The sequence below is a fragment of the Rutidosis leptorrhynchoides genome, chromosome 1 (genome assembly GCF_046630445.1).
Source record: "Rutidosis leptorrhynchoides isolate AG116_Rl617_1_P2 chromosome 1, CSIRO_AGI_Rlap_v1, whole genome shotgun sequence".
NCBI lineage: Eukaryota > Viridiplantae > Streptophyta > Magnoliopsida > Asterales > Asteraceae > Rutidosis > Rutidosis leptorrhynchoides.
In genome coordinates, this window is record NC_092333.1 from 688,629,693 (window position 1) to 688,652,977 (window position 23,285).

Here is a 23,285-nt window from a genome sequence, read left to right on the forward strand (position 1 = left end):
GCCTCGGTGGACGCTAAGAATGGTCGACCTAAAATTAAAGGAACGTTTGAGTCATCTTCTATGTAAATGACAATAAATTCAACTAAAAAGGTTAAATTACCCACTTGAACGAGTAGGTTGTCAGCTATTCCAACTGGGTGCTTAATGGTTTGATCAAAGAGTTGAACACTCATTTTCGTTGGACTTAACTCACCTACACCCAATCTCTTATATAATGAAAGAGGCATAATACTCACACTTGCACCTAAATCTGCTAGTGCATCATACATGACACAATCACTAAGTAGACAAGGAACAATAAATTCACCCGGATCACCCAACCTGGGTGGAAGTTTCGGTGGAACTGTCTTCACCGGGTTTACTTTTACAGTTTTTGTTTCTTGTACTTTCTTATTCTTCTTCTTCTTTCCAAAGGTATCACAAACTTTATTACCTATCATTTGCTCATACTCAACTCCTTTTCTTGGAAAGGGGATGGGTGGTCTGTATGGTGCCACCACTGGCTTTACATACTCGGGTGGTGGTGGTGGTGTTGTAACTTCTTCATTGTTACTCACATCTAAAACCTTCCCATCTTCTGGTGCTGGTTTTTCAGAATTTGTTGACACCATATTAACATTCTCATTCCGAGGATTTACTTCAGTATTACTCGGTAGCTTTCCTTGTTCCCTCTCACTCATCATGCTAGCAAGAGTACCTACGTATTTTTCTAGATTCAAAATGGAAGCGTGTTGAGTTCTTAATGACTGATCAAACCTCTCATTCGTTTGGGTTTGAGATGTAATAAATTGTGTTTGAGATTCCATTAGCTTTGCCATCATTTCTTCCAGATCTGACTTTTTAATACTTCGGTTTGTTATGGTGGTTTATACAAGCCAGGTATTTGTTGATTGAAAGTGTTGTTTTGAGTTGGTTGGTTATTCGGACCTTGTTGGTTATACGAGTTATTATTGAGTCCATTTGGATTGTAATGAATGTTTTGATTTCGATTGAAGTTTGGCCTTCGCGGTTGATAATTATTCTGATAATTATTTCCCGGCCTTTGATTCATGTAGGAAACATTCTCACGTTGTTCCATCGTTTGCTCAATGTGACAATCTTTCGTTAAGTATGGTCCACCGCATTGCTCACAACTGATTCGTATTGCGGGAATATCTTTAGTCATCTTTTCCATTCGTCTCTCGAAAGCATCTATTTTTGCGGAAACGGAATCAAAGTCATGGCTAGAATCGGCTCTAGCCGCTTTAGATGAACGAAAAATATATTTTTCTTGGTGCCACTCATGTGAGTGGGATGCTGTGTTATCAATGATTTTGTGAGCTTCAGTTGCAGTTTTATTCATAATGGAACCACCAGCTGCTGTGTCGATGTCTTTTCGTGTAGCAACGTCGACACCTTGGTAGAATATTTGTACTATTTGATAAATGTCTAAACCGTGCTGAGGACATCCTCTCAACAACTTTTTGAATCTTGTCCACGCCTCATATAATGTTTCATTTGGCTTTTGCACGAACGTAACAATTTCTCCTTGAAGTCTCACGGCTTTAGATGCCGGAAAGAATCTTTTAAGAAAATTTTCAACTAAAACATCCCATGTGTCAATCGCTCCTTCAGGTAACGATTCTAACCAATCTTTGGCTTCTCCCTTTAAAGTCCAGGGAAACAACATGAGATAGATATGTTCATCCTCAACTTCTCTGATTTTGAATAGAGTACAGATCCTATTAAAGGTTCGAAGATGTTCGTTTGGATCTTCTTTTGGCGTACCACTATATTGGCATTGATTAGTTACCATGTGTAGGATTTGTCCTTTGATTTCATAATCTGACGCATTAACATCTGGCCGAATAATGGCGTGACCTTGGCCAGTGCGTGTAGCTCTCATTCGATCTTCCATACTTAGAGGTTCCGTTATTTCCATATTTGAAATTGTTGAATCTGAATCACTAAAAGATTCTGATTTAACGGTTTGTGGTTCAGGAGGAATGATTAGTGGTTCAGGATCTTGGAATTGTCCTTGAATATCCTCCGGGTTCTCAATTGTGAAGTCGGGTTCAAAAAATGGATTATCGGATTTTTGAATTGAAGTACTTGTTCGACTAGATGATGATTCTAAATAAAAATCAACGGCGACAATATTGGCTAGATGTCTTGATCGAGTTACAGGTGGTGAACGTATGAAAGGTGATGAACGTTTTGCTCGGTGCATTCACCGAATATCCTATTAGTTATAAAGATAAAAATTATATAAGTTATCAAATTAATAGACTTTTCTGATTTTGCCCACTTTTCGAATAGCCAATAGATGCAGCAGGTAGCCAGGACCCTTTAAATCAGAAGCACACAACTCGCCACTAACAAATCCAACTATTACTACGAACCAGAAAATTTTGGATGTCTATCAATTTAACCGCTTAAAATAATTTTTCGTCGAAATTTAAAGAAAATATAGAAAATTCTATGTCCTAAAAACTAGAGCGTAGAAATGAAAAAGAAAAAGAAGCGCGTCGAAAAACGTCGAAAAATAAAAATCGAAAAATAAAAATAAGAAAGAAAAACGTCGAAACTTAAAAGCCTAAAAACTAAAAATTAAAACTTGCGTCTAAAGGTATTAAAGCTTAAAAGGAATTCTATATCCAAAACGGCAATAACATAAAAGGCACTAAAATATATAAACGGTGTCGCAAAATTCTAAAGCGCCTAAATCTTAATCTAACGAAAAAGTACTTAAGGGATTTTACGGCAAACCTTAAGAATCTAGAAGTATAAAAATAACTACGGCAATATACTAAACTTAAAATTATATAGCGAACGATAAATATTACGAAATAAACGATAAAAATATAAATTAAAACTAAAATGATAAAAATACAAATTTTATAAAGATATTATTTTTATATTATTATTTTATAAAAGTATTTAATAAAATAAACTTAATAAAACTAAAACTAAAAACTAAAAACAAGAATATTAAACAATTAAAACCCTAATTATGTTAATTAATAATAATTATTAAATAAAACCCTACGCGTATTAATTGTTGTACGAGGTATTGTGCCTGTTAGACCAGCTCATGCGACCGCATGAGTTTTGGTCGTATGGGTCATGCGATCGCATGGCCCAAGAATTCCTTAATCCATCCGGCCTTTTAACAGGCTTCGACCCAAATATAATTTATATATTTATTTGATTTTTAATTTTTTACAAAATAATAAAAACAAACTTATAAAAAAAAACTGAAAATAAAATAAAAATACTTTTTAATTTTATATATTTTAAATAAAATCTTAAAAATTATTATATTATATATATATATATATATATATATATATATATATATATATATATATAATAATTTTTTTAATAATTTTTTTAACATTTATACAAAATATTTTTACGAAATTAGAAATAAAAATTATATATTTTTACACAAATATAGATTACAAAAATATAGCGTTTTTCAAAAAGTGTCCCCGGTAGCGGCGCCAAAAATACTTGATGTGTGCGAGGTGTAGTACGAAATAGATTATATTTTACTATGAAATACTATTAGATACGATACAATTTTACACAAGTTATTTATTTATTTATAGAATGGATATACCTAAACCTTGCTACAACATTTATAGGCAGTGTACCTAATCGTAGAGTAGTGTAGTTTTTAGTAAGTCCGGTTCGTTCCACAGGGAGCTAGTGATACGTACTATATTTTTAACAACTGTATTTGTATAAAATATATATAATTATATAAGTAGTAATATTATAAAAAGGGGGTTTTACCGTTTAATGATCGGTTTGTCGATTTTAAATAAAACGTAAAGATAAATGACGATAATTAAAATGCGTAAAATAAATAACAATATTTAAAATGACAATAAATAAATGACAGTAAATAAAAGTACGATGAGATATAAAATAAAACAATTATGCTTATTTAAACTTCCGTAACCATGATGTTTGACGTTTTGATTTTAATTTATTACTCTGGGTTAATTATCCTTTGTCCTGGATTATTTGAAACCTATCTGGTTTTTGTCCATAATAGTTCATCGGTCATAATTATAAAATACTCGTCAAATTAACTTTATTCCCGAAGTTAAATATTCCAACTAATTAGGGATTCGAACTGTAACAAGGTTTTAATACTTTGTTTAATGATTACACCAGGTTATCGACTACGTATAATCCAAGGTTTTAATACTTTGTTCACAATTACACCAATTACCCTTGTATGTAATCCACCCATGTTTTAATGAGATATGAATATTAATTTACCCACTTGATCAGTTTGAATAATCAATTACCCAATCCGGAAAATTATTTAAATGGTTGTAAAGGATGTCGTATAAACGTCACTAAATAGGACATCCGTAATCATTTAATAATTATTAGATTAACTAATTTGAAGATAGGTTCGACAGATTTCAATGAGTTGTCATTCAATTAGACAATACCCCCCATCTATTAATAATCCATAGTCCAATATTCACAAGTGTCGGTCTTCTGTCCAAACCCAAATTATGGTACAAAATCCAATAACCCCATCTTAATATTTAGTCCAACATCACGATTACTTCGGCTCAAATAATCATAATAATAACTTAGTTATGAGACATTAATTTAAAAAGGAAGAACATAGCTTACAGTGGTGATTAATCGCGTAGCGTTACACGGACAGAGTTCCGACTTTAAAACCCGTAAAACATTTCTTACAATTACCAAATTATTATTAAACTTAAATTATAATTATAATTATAATTATAATTATATATATATATATATATATATATATATATATATATATATATATATATATATATATATATATATATTACATATAGAGAAAGAAGTATGAAAGAGTGTGTAAAATTCGTCGACCAAACATTGCAATTTATGAGACCTGACCACCATTTTCTTCCCATGCGATCGCATGGGATTAACTCCTCCAGGCCATGCGATCACATGGCCAGCTGGATCAGCAGTCATCAACTTGTTTTCTAGCTTGTCGACACTTTATTTAAATATATATATATATATAATATATATAATTTTATGTAATTATATATATATATATATATATATATATATATATATATATATATATATATATATATTATATTCTTATGCATAGTAGACTTGTAATTTTAGCTCCGTTGCCTCGTGCGTTGATGCTCGGTTTATGTCTCGGTTCCGAATTTTCGTACGTCCTTTCGTACGCGTAGATATCTTGTACTTTGCGTTTCGCGGCTTGTACTCTTGTAATTTTTAGATGTTTCTCATTAATAAATTGAACCACTTGAATTATATATTGTACATTTGAGCTTTTTGGTCATTTGCTTTTTCAAATCGTCGTTTTCCTCTTTTGTCTTCGCACTTATTTATTTAAACGAATATTACATAAAAATAGAACAATAGTAACTAAAAACTTTACATATTGGTGTGATATTGCGACCAAATATATGTTCATTTGGAGCACTATCACCTCATTTATTCGTGGATTTGGAAACGCAAGATCTCGAGGATGAAACAACGACTACTACGCCTACTTAAATTTCGGGACGAAATTTCTTTTAAGGAGTAGGTAATGTAACATCCCGCCTTTTTTCGTTTACTTTTCATTAATTAATTTTTAAGTCCATTATATAATTATAACATCTTCCGTTAATAAGCGTTTTTAAAATATTTCGTTTAGGTAATTCACGCACCCGCTTTTAAATTCGAGGGACTAAACTTGCCAAATGACCAAAGATGTTACTAGGTAAAATGGTCAAACCATCATCTCTTCCACTCATTAACCTCCTCACTCTTTTACAACTTCCACTTTATTCTCTCAAACACCAAATCAAAGATTCATCATCCATTTCAAATCTAGCAAGCATCAACTCAAATAAATTACATATTTGGAATCCTTGCATCTTCCTCTCCGAATCCATACCAACTTCATTACATTTGGGTAACTTTCTAAAAACACTAAATTTCTTGTTCTTGATCTTTTAAACTTAAAAGTGTGTTAATTAGTGTTTATGGATCAAGTCTAACATGAATATGTGAATCATATGCTCGGTCTTGTTATTTTAAGTAACTAGCATGAACTTGAAATGGGTGTACTTGATTTTGAGTTTTGGATGTTTATATGTTGTTAGATGTTAAAAGTGCATGTATTAAATGTGTTACTAGCATCACTAGCTTCAATTTGGTATGTAGGTTGACATGGAAAAGTTTCATAAACATAACTGTTAAATTTGTGATTTTGAGTTAGGGTTTGATAGAAGTAAAATGAACTTTTGATGCATTGAATGCTTTGCAATGTTGTTTGTAAGTGTTTAGTTGTATTGTATGCATAATTACCTATGAAACGGCATATCACATGTGTGCATTTAATTCATGAATCACCAAAGTGCATTTATGAACTTGAAAGCATTTATGGTGGACATTTAATGAACTTTCAATTTGGATTTGATTATTATAAATGTTGATTTTTGAATGATGAAATGTGTTTTTTTGTGTTCCTCGTCAAATTACCTTTCCAACGATATAGGATACGTGTCTTGAATGTTTACGGTTCGTTAATTGTGTTTGAATGAAATTTGGTTTGGGACTTAGACTTTTGAAATGAGCCAGGCACCAGCTCCAGTTGATTGTCGCGGCGCGGCCATCCTATGTCGCAGCGCGACATAAGCCGTGTTCAGCGGCTGTTCACCTTGGCACTTTTACGAAAAATTCTAACTATGCTACGCACCTCCAATTACCATGTAACTTGTTCTAACATGCTTATATATGATTAAAAACCTCAGAAAAATAGTTCGAGACCCGACTCGAACGTGTTGACTTTTTCGTTGACATTGACTTGACCAAAGTTTACTTTTGTTCAAACTTAAGTACTTAACCAATACTTGTTTAAACCGTTCTAATCTTCTTGTATACTTGATTCTTGCATGAAACTTGACAACTTGATTCACATGTTATATAATCGAGTCATAACGAGCCATAGGACTAATTGAACAACTTCTACCGACCGTGTTTACCGATATTGATACAACCTAATTGTTTAGGTCAAGACTAGCATTCGTTCTTTCACACGTTACTTTGTGAAGTACATTTATATCCGTGCAATCAAGGTGAGATCATAGTCCCACCTTTTCAACAACTTTTACTCTTTAAACTATGGGATGAGAAACATATACGTATCATACTTTTATACTTTGAACACAAGTACGAAAACAAACATTCCACGTGCGAATTAGAACAAAAAGGCCTCAATTCAATTATCATTAGGTATACTTGCAGGGTGTAAACGTGAACTTATGTTATGTGATCACATGGGCTTGACAAGCCCTTATTCGGACGGTTCGCTACCGTTAGCGGATGAAATATATTTTCGAGTATATAGTGTAGGTTCTAACACTATGATAACAGGGTTCGTGAACAGTTAAGTCTTGATAATTGGGTACTCCACAAACATATAACAACTTTGAAATGAAAACGATTTAGATAATCAACGTTATGGCAATACAAAATCTTGTGGTTCAAAAACAACGTTTACTATTACACCTATGTTTTCACCAACGTTTTTTGTTGACAGTTTTCTATATGTGTTCTCAGGTCCTTGAACGCTAAGTGATACATGCTTCCGCACTCTATTTTGATACTTGCTCGGATGTCGAGTATACATGCATACGTGAAGCGTCTTTTGACTTTACTAAATCATGTCGCATAGGTTTCATTTGTACGTTAACATTGTAATGTAACTAGTCGTTGAACTACTTTTGTAAACCTTGAAACATCTTTACTTATGATATGAATGCGACATACTTTTGGTCAAACGTTATTTAAAGACTTATGACCACGTAACGGGACCTAAGTAGACGGCGCCGTCAATGACGATTTTGTCGGGTCGCTACAAACTACAAGGGTCTTGCGTATATTCAAAAATCGATCTCCGCTCAGGTTATCATCAACTAAGGGTTAAAGGAGAAGATGTCTCCAAAACCGCTTTTCGGACTCGTTATGGTAGTTATGAATTTCTTGTAATGCCATTCGGTTTGACCAATGCACCGGCGGTGTCCATGGATCTTATGAACCGCTTGTACAAGCCTTATCTAGACAAATTCGTTATCGTATTCATAGATGATATCTTAATCGTCAAAAGAGCTATACCGACGTTAGACGTAAAGATCTCGAATTCCAAGTGGGTGACCGCGTAATGTTAAAAGTCGCACCATGGAAAGGTGTAATCCGTTTCGGGAAACGTGGAAAGCTAAATCCGCGATATATTGGTCCTTTTGAAATCTTGGAGCTTATTGGACCCGTTGCTTACCGTTTAGTGTGATGACCCGGGAATTTTTGATCAAATTTAAACTTAATCTTTATATATTTCCGACACGATAAGCAAAGTCTATGAAGTCGAGTCTCAGAACTTTGAATTGTTTACATAATTTCATTTGATCTTTAACTATTCCTAATGATTCACGAACCTTTAATTGTAAACATAAATGTAAATATAAATAATTACTTATGTAAATAATTATATTAAATATATCAATGAACCATTATGTAATTTAGTTATTATGAAAGATGACCTTATAAAGAGTATATGAGATATAATTGGTTTCAAACATAATTTGTCAACGTTATTAAAGTATTATAGGTATAACGTATACATTGAGTTTAATTGTTTAATACATATAAGTAGCTATCTATTTAGTACTTAAAACATAATTGTATATATATATATATATATATATATATATATATATATATATATATATATATATATATATATATATATATATAACTATACATGAATTCTATTTCTATTCATAATTATTACTAAATTGTAATATATACATATCAAATATTTACTAAATGTTACCATATAATATAGAATATGGTAATAATACATAATTATTAAAATGTCGTAGTAATATATTAACTGTAATTATAAGTTAAACATATGATTATTATCCTAATATTATTATTATTACTTCAATTATTATTAACATTAATAGGAATGTTAACATTTGTATTAATTATATTATTATTTCCAATATATTATATAAATATAAAATCTGATATGAGTAAGTTGTTACATTATTGTTTTTAATACTTTTATATTTATTATTACTATTCTCATTTAAAAATCATTATTATTATTAAAATTACTACTAGTACTAATTATTATTAAACCTATAATTATTATTAAAAAAGATTATTATTATTATTATTAATATATAATTATTATTTATTAATATTAATTATACCTAAATTATAAGTTGTACGATTCCTGTTCTGATTTCACTATCTGTGTTAAATTCTTTCCTCTATTTAAATTTATTTCTTGTCTGCTAAAAACAAATCTATCGATTCCATTATCAATACAAAACAAAATCGGTTAAACATCCATATCTACTTTTATTTATTTAATCATTTATTTATTTATTTATTTTTGTCGTCTGATTAAATCACTGCCAATCATCAATTCATTATAAATCAATTCATTTAACACAAGGTATGAGTAAAGACCGTTCAATTCTTCACTACCTTTATCAATTAAATTCCATAACCTGCAAGCCCCCTTCTACTAACTTTTCTTTCTGTTACACTTTGATCAAGTTGAAATCAAACCGAGAGCCAACTCAAACCATAGACCCATCGACACCTCAACACCCTTTTGTTGTTGCTACGGTCACTATGCACGACCACCAAGACCACCTCACCGTTCGCACCCATCCACCATCCTTCACCTATGACAGATTTACTTAAACCGCTGATACTTTCTGTTTAATCACGATCGAAACAACTAACCAAACTATCACCATCAAACCCAAATCTTTTGTTTGACGTCGTCTGCTATATCTGTTATGTTACAACAACTTCCATCAACCCCAACATCATCACTATAATGAAAATAAAGGCTGCATATATTTTCTTCTGTTGAATCAAGGTGAACCATCACCAACCGCCACCTCACTCCTTGTGAAATCGATACTTCATGCTCCAACGGATATTATTGATAGTATTAGGTAAGAATGCTTTAAAAATTGTCCACTTATATTTCGGTTTGATGATGATTGAGGATTAGATTATGATGTCGATGAGCTGTAAAAGAGAAAAGGACATGTTGTTGTTTCTATGATTACCAGACAAACCCTAAAAAGAATAAACATCCACTTGGTATTTTTATATCGTCTCTTTTTTCTTTCTGGTGGACCGAATACAGCAATACATCCACTTGATATTTTTATATCATCTCTTTTTCTCTTAATGAATTCAATAAAAGGAATTTCTTTGCCATGTGGGCTTGTGAAACTACTTGGGCCAAGTTACTAGTTCTGTTGGGCCAATTGCTAATTTACTGCAGCGTATTTTTTTCTGTTTTTCCAGCAAACCAAAAACCAAACTGCCATTTTATTTTCCCTCTTTTCCTTCGCCGTATTTGCTGCTACAACAGCTATATGAAACTGTTTCTGTACTACAACGAAATGTTAATGAGATGGATGATGGATGATATGAAGGAGACAAACGGTGATACAGTAGGTGATGTTAGTAAGATAACGTTGATCATAAATCCGAGATCATGAGCATAATATACGGATGTTGTAATGATAATCGATCATGATGATCATGGTGATGATAATGCTACTAGATAACGATCATGATGATGTAGATGAACATGATTGTAATGATACCGTATTGATAATGCTAAAAACGAACATATATTTCATAGCATTATTCCTCAAGAAAGACAAGCTTTTAGTTGCAATTGTTCTATTTACAAGTAATATTCGTTTAAATAATAAAAGGTGAAGACAAAAGACAGATTCGACGAATTGAAGACGCAAACGACCAAAAAGCTCAAAAGTACAAAAGACAATCAAAGAGGTTCCAATTATTGATAAGAAACGTCTCGAAATTACAAGAGTACAAGATTCAAAACGCAAAATACAAAATATAAAATTGTACGCAAGGACGTTCGAAAATCCGGAACCGGGACCAGAGTCAACTCTCAACGCTCGACGCAACGGACTAAAAATTACAAGTCTACTATGCACAAGAATATAATATAATATATAAATAATTATATTAATTATTTATATTTTATATTTATATATAAAATCCGTCGGCAAGAAAGACTCCAAAAGATGTGAGCTGTAATTTCAATCTCCGCGACTCGCGGAGTTTGAAGGCCAAAAAGGCCGCGAGTCGCGGAGCCCCAAAAATCAACTCTGGCTATAAAGCAAACCGAATTCTGATCAAAAATATATATTCTATTTCTCTCTTCTCTCATATATACGTAAAATATATATATATAATTTATATTTTAATTTTAATTTTAATTATAATTCTAATAATAAGGGTATGTTAGCGAATGTTGTAAGGGTGTAAGTCGAAATTCTGTCCGTGTAACGCTACGCTATTTTTAATCATTGTAAGTTATGTTCAACCTTTTTATATTAATGTCTCGTAGCTAAGTTATTATTATGCTTATTTAAAACGAAGTAATCATGATGTTGGGCTAATTACTAAAATTGGGTAATTGGGCTTTGTACCATAATTGGGGTTTGGACAAAAGAACGACACTTGTGGAAATTAGATTATGAGCTATTAATGGGCTTTATATTTGTTTAACTAAATGAAAGTTTGTTAATGTTAATATAAAGATTTACAATTGGGCGTCCCTATAAATTACCATATACACTCGATCGGACACGATGGGCGGGGTATTTATATGTACGAATAATCGTTCATTTAACCGGACACGGGAATGGATTAATAGCCACTAGAATAATTAAAACAGGGGTGAAATTACATTCAAGGGTAATTGGTGTAATTGTTAGCAAAGTAGTAAAACCTTGGTTTACACGCAGTCGATAACCTGGTGTATTCATTAAACAAAGTATTAAAACCTTGTTACAATTCGAATCCCCAATTAGTTGGAATATTTAACTTCGGGTATAAGAATAATTTGATGAGGACACTCGCACTTTATATTTATGACTGATGGACTGTTATGGACAAAAACCAGACGGACATATTAAATAATCCAGGACAAAGGACAATTAACCCATGGGGCATAAAACTAAAATCAACACGTCAAACATCATGATTACGGAAGTTTAAATAAGCATAATTCTTTTATTTCATATTTAATTTCCTTTATTTTATATTTAATTGCACTTCTAATTAACGCACTTTTATTTATTGTTATTTAATCGCACTTTTAATTATCGTACTTTTTAATTATCGCAATTTTATTTTATCGCACTTTTATTATTCGCAATTTCATTATCGTTATTTACTTTACGCTTTAAATTTAAGTCTTGTATTTATTTTATATTTTACATTAGGTTTTAACTGCGACTAAAGTTTTAAAATCGACAAACCGGTCATTAAACGGTAAAAACCCCCCTTTATAATAATAATATTACTTATATATATGTTTGTATTTTTATAAAAGTAAACTAATATAGCGTTACGCTTTGTTTAAAGATTTCCCTGTGGAACGAACCGGACTTACTAAAAACTACACTACTGTACGATTAGGTACACTGCCTATAAGTGTTGTAGCAAGGTTTAAGTATATCCATTCTATAAATAAATAAATATCTTGTGTAAAATTGTATCGTATTTAATAGTGTTTTCTGCTAAAATTAATAACTATTTTATATACACCTCGCATAACATCAAGTATTTTTGGCGCCGCTGCCGGGGACTTATCTTAAAAGCCGGAAGCGCAACGCTAATATAAAAAAAAAAGATTTTTTTTGTTTACTTTTATTAAAAGTCGTTTTTGTAAAAATACGTTTTAAATATTCGAAAATATAAAAAGAAAAACAAAAAAATATAAGTATTTTTAAGATTTTGTTAAATATTTAAGTTTTATAAGTTTCTTTATTTTTATTTTAATTTATAAAAATATAAGTTTTATTTTAATATCTTTTATTTATTTAAAAACAGAAAATAGAAAATAAAAAAAAATAAAGAAAAAAAAACGCGTCGAATTTAAAGCTGTCATCTGAATTTTTGAACCCCGCGACTCGCGGGGTTTGAAGCATTAATTACCGCGACTCGCGGAGACTTTCTGACAGGCGACAAAAAAGCCCTAATTCAGCATTAATTACGGGTTTTAATTAATTATTATTATTATTTAACCCTAATTATTATTATTATAATAATTAATTTTACTTTAACTTTTACTTTTTAATTAATTTGTATTTAGTATTAATTAGTTTTATTAAATTGTAAAATTAGTAGTTTTATTAAATAAATAATATAAAAATAATATTTTTATAAAAATTGTACTTTTTATATTTTGTCCCTTTTTAATCGTTGTAGCGTAATATTTGTATTTTTAGCTCATATTTAATTTTAAACTTAGTTTTTGCCATAGTCATTTTTACTCCTAGATTTTTAGGCTTTGCCGTAGAATTCCTTAAGTGCTTTTTCTTTAGACTAAGATTTAGGTACTTTAAAATTTTGCGACGCCTTTTTAAGTTTTAGTTTCTTTTTAAGTTATTTCCATTTGGGATTTAGTTTTTCCTGTAAGCTTTAATATTTTTAGACCTTTTACTATGTACCAATTGTCATTCCAATTAGTAATTTCAATTTGCGATTATAATTTTAAGTTAGTTGTAGTAATAAGATTAGGTTAGTTAAGTATTTTTAAATTTTTATAAGTTTCTTTTATTTTTCCGTCACCTTTTATTTTTCAACCATTTTTTTTTCTCTTTTTCGACCTTTTTCGACGAACTCTTTTTCTCTCTTATTTCACGCTATTCTAGTTTTTAGGACTTAGAATTTTTTCTACTTCTTATCTAAATTTCTTAAAATTACGAAAATTTATTTTAAGTGGTTAAATTAATAGACATCAAAATTTTCTGGTTCGTAGTAATAGTTGGATTTGTACGTGGACCGGGTTATTGGAGCCAAACAGTCCTCAATTATATTGAGACCAAACGAATCCTGCCCCTCTGCTGCATCTTTTGGCTATTCGAAACGTGGGCAAAATCAGAAAAGTCTATTGATTGGATAACTTATTATAATTTTTCTTTCCTTTTTAAAAACTAATAGGATATTCAGTGAATGCACCGAGCAAGACGTTCATCACCTTTTGTACGTTCACCACCTGTAACTAGATCAAGACATTTAGCAAATATAACCGTCGTTGATTTTTCTTTAAAATCGTCATCCAGTCAACCAAGTACTTCAGTTCAAATTTCCGATAATCCATTTTTTGAACCCGACCTCACAATTGAGAATCCGGAAAATATTCAGGAACGATTCGTAGATCCTGAACCATTAAACTTTCCTCCGGAACCACTAATCAATCAAACAGAGATTGTTGAGGAACGAACCATTAAATCAGAATCATCTAGTGATACCGATTCAACAAATTCAATTATGGAGAATCTGGAACCTTTAAGTATGGAAGACCGAATGAGAGCTAAACGCACTGGCCAAGGTCACGCAATTACTCATCCAGACATTAATGCGCCAGATTATGAGATCAAAGGACAAATTCTACACATGGTGACTAATCAATGCCAATTTAGTGGTGCGCCGAAGGAAGATCCAAATGAACATCTACGTACCTTTAATAGGATCTGCACACTATTTAAAATCCGAGAAGTGGAAGATGAACAGATATATCTCATGTTATTTCCCTGGACTTTAAAGGGAGAAGCCAAAGATTGGTTGGAATCGTTACCTGAAGGGGCGATCGATACATGGGACGTTTTAGTTGACAAATTTCTTAAACAATTCTTTCCTGCATCTAAAGCCGTAAGACTTCAAGCAGAAATTGTTACGTTTACACAGAAACCAAATGAAACTCTATATGAGGCGTGGACTAGATATGGAAAGTTGTTAAGAGGATGTCCGCAACATGGTTTAGACACCTGTCAAATAGTACAAATATTCTACCAAGGATGCGACATCACTACAAGGAAAGACATAGATATAGCAGCTGGTGGTTCTATTATGAAGAAAACCGAAACTGATGCTTACAAAATTATTGATAACACTGCTTCCCACTCACATGAGTGGCACCAAGAAAAAGATATCGTTAGATCATCTAAAGCAGCTAGAGCCGATTCTAGCCATGACTTAGATTCCATTTCCGCAAAGATAGATGCTGTGGAGAGACGAATGGAAAAGATGACTAAAGATATTCACTCAATACGAATTAGTTGTGAGCAGTGTGGAGGACCACATTTGACAAAAGATTGTCTCAGTATTGAATTAACAATGGAACAAAGAGAGAATATTTCATACATAAACCAAAGGCCTGGAAATAATTATCAGAATAATTATCAACCGCCAAGACCGATTTACAATCAAAACCAGAATTATAACCGAAATATTCCATAGAACAACCAACAAGGTCCTAGCAATCAACAAGTATCCAATAATACTTACAATCAGCAAAGACCAAATTTTCAAAATAAACCACCACAACAAACCGATGATAAAAAGCCGAATTTAGAAGATATGATGACGAAGCTAGTTGAAACTCAAACGCAGTTTTTCACATCTCAGAAACAAACTAATGAACAAAATGCTCAAGCATTTAGAAATCAACAAGCTTCTATTCAAAATCTAGAACAAGAAGTAAGTAACCTAGCAAGGTTAATAGGTGAAAGAAAACCGGGAAGTTTACCGAGCGATACAAATGCTAACCCCCGAAATGAGACAGCTAAAGCTATTACCACAAGAAGTGGTACAACACTTAAACCACCTGAAATACCTGTAACTTCTGATGAAACTATTCCTACTCCACAAGAACCACAACCTGATCAAGATAAGGAAAAAGAACCGGTAGTTGAGAAGGTTAATGAAGATAACACAGTTAAGGATAAACCTTATGTTAAACCATATCAACCACCACTTCCTTACCCGAGTAAAATGAAGAAAGAGAAACTTGAAGCCGAGCAATCCAAATTCTTGGATATGTTTAAACAGATAAATGTAAATCTTCCTTTCATTGATGTGATTTCAGGAATGCCAAGATATGCTAAATTCTTGAAAGATCTAATCTCAAATAGAAAGAAAATGGAAGAACTCTCGGCTGTTACTATGAATGCTAATTGTTCAGCAGTGCTGTTGAATAAGATACCAGAAAAACTATCTGATCCAGGAAGTTTCACAATTCCATGTTTTCTGGGTAGTCTTAGTTCAATAGAAGCATTGGCAGACTTAGGTGCTAGTATAAATCTAATGCCGTATTCACTATACGCTAAACTAGACCTTGGAGAATTGAAACCAACCAGAATAAGCATACAACTAGCCGATAGATCAATAAAATATCCTAGAGGGATAATGGAGAACATGCTAGTTAAAGTTGGTACTTTAGTATTTCCAGTAGATTTTGTTGTTTTGGACATGGAAGAAGATTCTCAAGTTCCTCTCATATTAGGAAGACCATTCTTAAACACGGCTAAAGCAATGATAGACGTGTTCGGTAAAAAATTGACCCTAAGTATAGAGGATGAGAGTGTTACCTTTTCAGTTGATAGAGCAATGCAACAACCACAATCTGCAGATGATACATGTTATTATATTCAAACTATAGATGCACATGCAGAATTATTAGAAGAATTTCCAGAATTACAAGGAACAGGAGAATGTTCTTTAGGAGAAGGTAATGAACCAATTGATGAAGCTGAAATGTTAGCTACACTAATAGCTAATGGATATGAACCAACAACAGAAGAAATTCAAATGCTAAAAGAAGAAGACAGATATCGATATAAATCATCGATAGAAGAACCTCCGAAATTAGAGTTAAAGCCACTTCCAAACCATTTGGAATACGCTTATTTACATGGTGAATCTGAATTACCTGTAATAATATCGTCTTCTCTTACTAAAAATGAGAAATCACAACTCATTTCTGTGTTGAAAGCTCATAAACCAGCCATTGCATGGAAGATTCATGATATTAAAGGAATAAGTCCTTCGTATTGCACACATAAAATCCTTATGGAAGAAGGTCATAAAACGTATGTGCAACGCCAACGAAGACTAAATCCTAATATGCAAGATGTAGTTAAGAAAGAGATTATTAAACTGCTAGATGCAGGTTTGATATATCCAATTTCTGATAGCCCATGGGTAAGCCCAGTTCAATGCGTGCCTAAGAAGGGTGGCATGACTGTCATTACAAATGAGAAAAATGAGCTTATTCCTACTAGGACTGTAACAGGATGGCATGTATGTATTGATTATAGAAAATTAAATGACGCCACCAGAAAAGATCACTTTCCCTTACCTTTCATAGATCAAATGTTGGAAAGATTAGCCGGAAATAGTTACTATTGTTTTCTAGATGGATTTTCCGGATATTTTCAAATTCCAATAGCACCCGAAGACCAAGAGAAAACCACATTCACGTGCCCTTATGGTACTTTTGCTTACAAACGCATGCCATTTGGACTTTGCAACGCCCCTGCAACCTTTCAAAGGTGTATGATGGCGATTTTTCACGACATGATAGAAGAATGCATGGAAGTATTCATGGATGACTTTTCAGTCTTCGGTGATACATTTAAATCATGTCTAGTTAATCTGGAACGAATGCTAATTAGATGCGAAAAATCAAATCTAGTACTTAATTGGGAGAAATGTCATTTCATGGTTAAAGAAGGCATCGTTCTTGGACATAAAATTTCAAAAGAAGGAATTGAAGTGGATAGAGCTAAAGTAGATGTAATTGCTAAACTTTCACATCCCACCAATGTTAGAGGAGTTAGGAGTTTTCTAGGGCATGCCGGTTTTTACCGACGTTTCATAAAAGATTTTTCTAAAATTGCCACTCCTATGAATAAACTCCTAGAAAAGGATGCTCCATTCATCTTTTCAGATGAGTGTATCAAATCTTTTAATATTCTTAAAGAGAAACTCACTAATGCACCAATCATGATAACACCAAATTGGAATCTACCATTTGAACTAATGTGCGATGCAAGTGATTTTGCAATGGGAGCCGTTTTAGGACAAAGGATTGAAAAACGATTTCAACCTATATATTATGCTAGTAAGACATTACAAGGAGCACAAACGAACTATACAACTACTGAAAAAGAACTCCTTGCTATTGTCTTTGCTTTTGACAAATTTCGATCATATCTCGTTCTAGCAAAAACGGTGGTCTATACCGACCATTCTGCTCTTAGATACCTATTTTTAAAACAAGATGCTAAACCAAGATTAATCCGTTGGATCTTACTCTTACAAGAGTTTGATATTGAAATCCGAGATAAAAGAGGAGCAGAAAATCTCGCCGCTGATCATCTTTCTCGTCTTGAAAATCCCGAATTAGAAGTTCTAAATGAATCAGCCATACAAGACAACTTTCCTGATGAATATCTATTGAAGATAGATTATAATGAAATCCCATGGTTTGCAGACTATGCAAACTACTTAGTTTGTGGATTCCTTGAAAAAGGATTATCGTACCAAAGACGAAAGAAATTCTTCAGTGATATAAAACACTATTTTTAGGAAGATCCACATCTGTTTAAAAGTTGTCCCGATGGAATAACACGCCGATGTGTATTTGGAGATGAAGCTAGTAAAATATTAAACCATTGTCACACAGGACCAACAGGAGGGCATTATGGGCCTCAACTAACAGCAAGAAAAGTTTATGAAGCTGGATTCTATTGGCCTACAATTTACAAAGACGCACACCTTCTTTGCAAATCTTGTGATGCATGTCAAAGGGCCGGAAAAATAAGTCAACGTGATGAAATGCCACAAAATGTCATCCAAGTATGTGAAGTATTTCACATTTGGGGTATTGACTTTATGGGTCCATTTCCAAAATCTAATAATAATCTATATATACTCGTAGCCATTGATTATGTATCTAAATGGGCGGAAGCACAAGCTCTCCCAACTAACGATGCACGAGTTGTAGTCAACTTTTTAAAACGTCTTTTTGCAAGGTTTGGAACACCGAAAGCTTTAATAAGTGATCGGGGTACTCATTTCTGTAATAATCAACTTGAGAAAGTTCTTAAAAGATATGGAGTAACTCATAAAATCTCCACCGCATATCATCCACAAACAAGTGGACAAGTTGAAAATACAAACCGAGCTTTAAAACGTATTCTAGAGAAAACCGTAGGATCAAATCCGAAGGAATGGTCTATTAAATTGGAGGATGCACTCTGGGCTTTTAGAACAGCCTACAAAACTCCAATTGGAACCACACCTTTTAGACTTGTTTATGGAAAAGCATGTCATCTTCCAGTAGAAATTGAACACAAAGCATTTTGGGCTTTGAAGACATGTAATCTTGATTTACATGAAGCCGGACGTCTACGATTAAGTCAACTAAACGAATTAGAAGAATTAAGACATGAAGCATACGAAAATTCGTTAATCTATAAAGAAAGAACGAAGAAATGGCATGATAAAAGAATCAGAAGTTCAAAAGAATTTAAAGAAGGAGACAGAGTTCTTCTTTTCAATTCACGATTCAAGCTATTTCCTGGAAAATTGAAATCAAGATGGTCTGGACCATTCATAGTCAAAAGAGTTTTCCCATACGGAACGATAGAATTGATAAATTCAAATGGGATTGAATTTAAAGTTAATGGTCACAGAGTTAAACATTACATACATGGTCCGATGGAAGTCGACAACGAAGTTAATCACAATTTCGACACCACAGCTAACTAAGTGTGGGGAGAATCAAGTCTTTAAAGGATAATATGTATTTCTGTTAGAGTTAGATTGTCTGTTTTCGTGTAGTTCTCGAAAATGGAACACGTATGGTCTTTCCCTAGCAGACCCTAAAGAACTAGTCTTCTCCCCCCATTCTGAATTTTTATTTTTTTTAGGTTTTTACAAAATGAAGACTGCCTGTGAACTAAACCATGGTCTAATGCTACACGCTTTGATCACTAAACGTAATAATGACATACTACCGAGTGAAATAGTATCAGTAATCAGAGAAAGAATGGACGGAGTTAGAAAAGAATCCAGATGCGAAGATAATAAGTTACAATTTGGTAAAGGAAAAGGAAAATCAAAATCCGCAGCGAAAAAAAGAGCACGACACCTAGAAAGATGTCACAAATGCGGAAAATGGTCACATGGAGGTAAATGTTCAAATAATCAAACCTATTCAAATACCGAATTTGTTACTTTATGCAGAGACGGACCGTTCATATGTTTAGAAGAAAAGACACTGAATGCTCGAGGTTACGCCTATGTAGCCATGGAAAACCAATTAAACCGACTATCTTATGAATGGGATAGATCATATAAATAAGAAATCTATTTCACATGTATGTCTGTACAGTTTTTATTTTTATTTTTATTTTTAACCTTTTGATAATAAACGCTAATTTGTTCGCTAAAAAGTATTAAATTGGTATTGAATAAAATTAGGTTTGGCGACCGAAATTATTGATATCATTCAAAAAAAATTTATTACATCACTGCGAAATTTAACGTTTATTCTTAAGGTATAAATATCTTTAATCAATCAAACCAAAATATTTCAAAAATTCGTCATGAGTTAAATTAGGTCTTGGAACCGAAATTACTTTACCGAAAAGAGGGGCGCATATTTTTGATAATATTTGATTGATTAAAGTGGGATAAAAAGACAAAAAGATTTTTAATTTTATTTTTACCATGTTTTTAAATTTAATATTTAAATCTTAAATTAATATTGTAAACTTTGTAATATCAATATTTTTAAAATTGTAAATATTTGAAAAATTAATATAAGTTTAGTATGAATTTATAAATTTTTAAATTAAGTTTGGTGTGAATTTTTAATTTTTAAAATATAAATTTTTAATTTTATGCATTTTAAATTTTAAGTTTGGTGTGAATTTTTAATAATAATTTTGAATTTTATATTTAAGTTGTGTGAATTTAAAAACAAAAATTTACTTTATCTCATTAAGTTAAGAATATGATTTTTAAAATTCGTCGTAAGTTGAAGACTAGGTCTTTGAACCGAAATTGCTTTACCCGAGGGAGGGACGAGAACTTTTATTATCATTATTTTTAATCTTATTGAATTAGAGTATGCCAAAAACATTAAAAAAAACTCAAAAATCTTAGCTTTTAAAACAATCGCTACAAAAAGACAAATTTTAAAATTTTGTCGAGAGACGGACTAGGACATCGATCCGAAACGACCTCGTCCTAAATAACAAGGGAAACAAAATTTTAAAATTAATTACTTAATTGTTTTAATAAGTTAATGATAAAAAAAAAAAAAAAAAAAAAAAAAAAAACATACTCCGCGAGTCGCGGAGTTTGAAGAGTATTTCACCGCGACTCGCGGAGGGTCTAAAAATCAGAAAAAAAAATATACCCGCAGAACAGATCAGTCCCCAACCCAAACCAAAAACATACTGCGAATTCTGCACGAAAAAACCCCGAAAATACACCCAAAAACACCCCAAAAATCTCAATTTTTAACCGTTAATCACCAAATCTTTTGCTAAAATCATGTTGAGAAGGATGCTATCTAAGAATTACTCAAGAAAAACGGTAAATTTCTACACCTAAACACCATTTAATCCGAAATTTGGTGTTCTTGAGTCATTTTTTTCCCAATTTGATTTTGATGCTTTTTAGTGTAATTAGGCTTAAATTGTTTATGTATTATGCTTGTATAACCTAGATTGATGCTGTTTAACATGATTAGAAGCCTTAAACTTCAAATTTTGAATAATCTAGGGTTTGTGTTCTTGAGCAAATTTGGGGCTTTTTGATATAAACAGGTTATGGCCGATTTTTGTCATGAATTGTTGCTAAATTGAGTAGTGTAACATGTCTAGGTAGTTAAATGATCCAAACTTTGAGCCTAAACATGATTTTGAGAATTAAAGTGGACTTTTTCAAGTCTAAAATTCATGAACTTGATTTTTGAAAGATAATGCCATTTGAGACTTGTTTAATTGCTAGTAATGATTATTTTGACATATTATTTGAGTTGAATGCTTATGAACTTGGCGAACATTTTCGTATATACTTATTTGAAAAAGTGTAGATTTGATAAAAATGTGAAAATGAGCTTAAGTTTGATATAAATTGATAATGTCATTGTAATTATTTTGATTGATGATTTTGCTGACACTAATGCATATTTGGATGCACAAAAATTGTGTTTGATGTGTTTTGCAGAATGAAAGGGGTGAATCTTCATCCCAAGCCTGCAATGCTCCTGCTGAGAATTTGGAACAACAGGAGGTGGATAACTACTACAAGCAGGATATACCTCATCCAGTGATGACCTTTTCCGATATGCACTTGGAAGAGTTGCACCCGAACCTGAGATTTGACAGACTTTGGATAGATTATCCAAAATATCAAAGGGGTTTGCATACTCTTCATTCTAAGGTTGTTGAGGTACCAAGGGTCATAGAATGGGGACCCTTAGAAGCTGTAGAATTGGCCGGGCCAATTAGGGAATTACTTGTACAGAGGTATGGTAATTCTTCTTTTAATGACTGGGTATGTTTATTCACCATACGTAGACCTGTATATAAAGTATGGTGTGAAGAATTGTTATGTAGTATAGAGTTGAATGATCGGGTAGCTAGTTTAACCGATCGTTCTTTTATTAGATTTTTGTTAGGCGGTTCGATGCGCCACATGTCTTTACTGGACATGGCTCAGGCTTTACGTATATATACGCCTGAGGAGTTAGCGTCTGCCGATTGTAGAGGATTGATACTAAACGGTAGAAAGATAGATGAAAATTTTGATACACACGGTGTGTGGAGTCAAATGACAAGCCATCACCGTTTCAAAGGGGGAAATTACTCTTATTTGGATATAGATAGAGCCGAATTAAGAGTGATACATAGGTTTTTAGCTAATTCGATTACACAAAGGGGTAAGAACAAAGAAAAAGTAAATGAACAGGATTTGTTTTACCATATGTGTATTCGAGACCCACAAAGCGCTGTAAGTATACCATATTGTATGGGTTATTATTTATCAGCTATGGTTCGGGGGATGCGACCACATAGCATAATAGGAGGTGGTATTTTTATTACTTTGATTGGTGAATATCTCGGTGTGGATATAAGTCGGGGGGGATTATTAGTAGAAGAACCGGAACCCCGCGATACTATAGGTTTAAATGTATACCATGGTGCGAAAGTTTTGAAGAGGCGAAATAACGCCGCAGTACGATGCCATGGTAGACATCCACAGGTGGAGAGAAACCAGCAGCAAGGTAATGTAGGAGGGGGGAATGAGATGCAAGAAATGCATAGGTTTATAGCTTCTCAGGAATACGAAAA

At 32.5% G+C, this 23,285-nt stretch overlaps 1 non-coding gene across 1 annotated transcript; it reads left to right on the forward strand.

The window, feature by feature from the left end:
* The first annotated feature begins 1,430 nt into the window (after positions 1–1,430).
* LOC139886857 (small nucleolar RNA R71) lies at positions 1,431–1,537 on the forward strand. The gene has a single exon (XR_011772718.1). It is a non-coding gene; the product is annotated as a small nucleolar RNA R71 (small nucleolar RNA).
* The last annotated feature ends 21,748 nt before the right edge of the window (positions 1,538–23,285 follow it).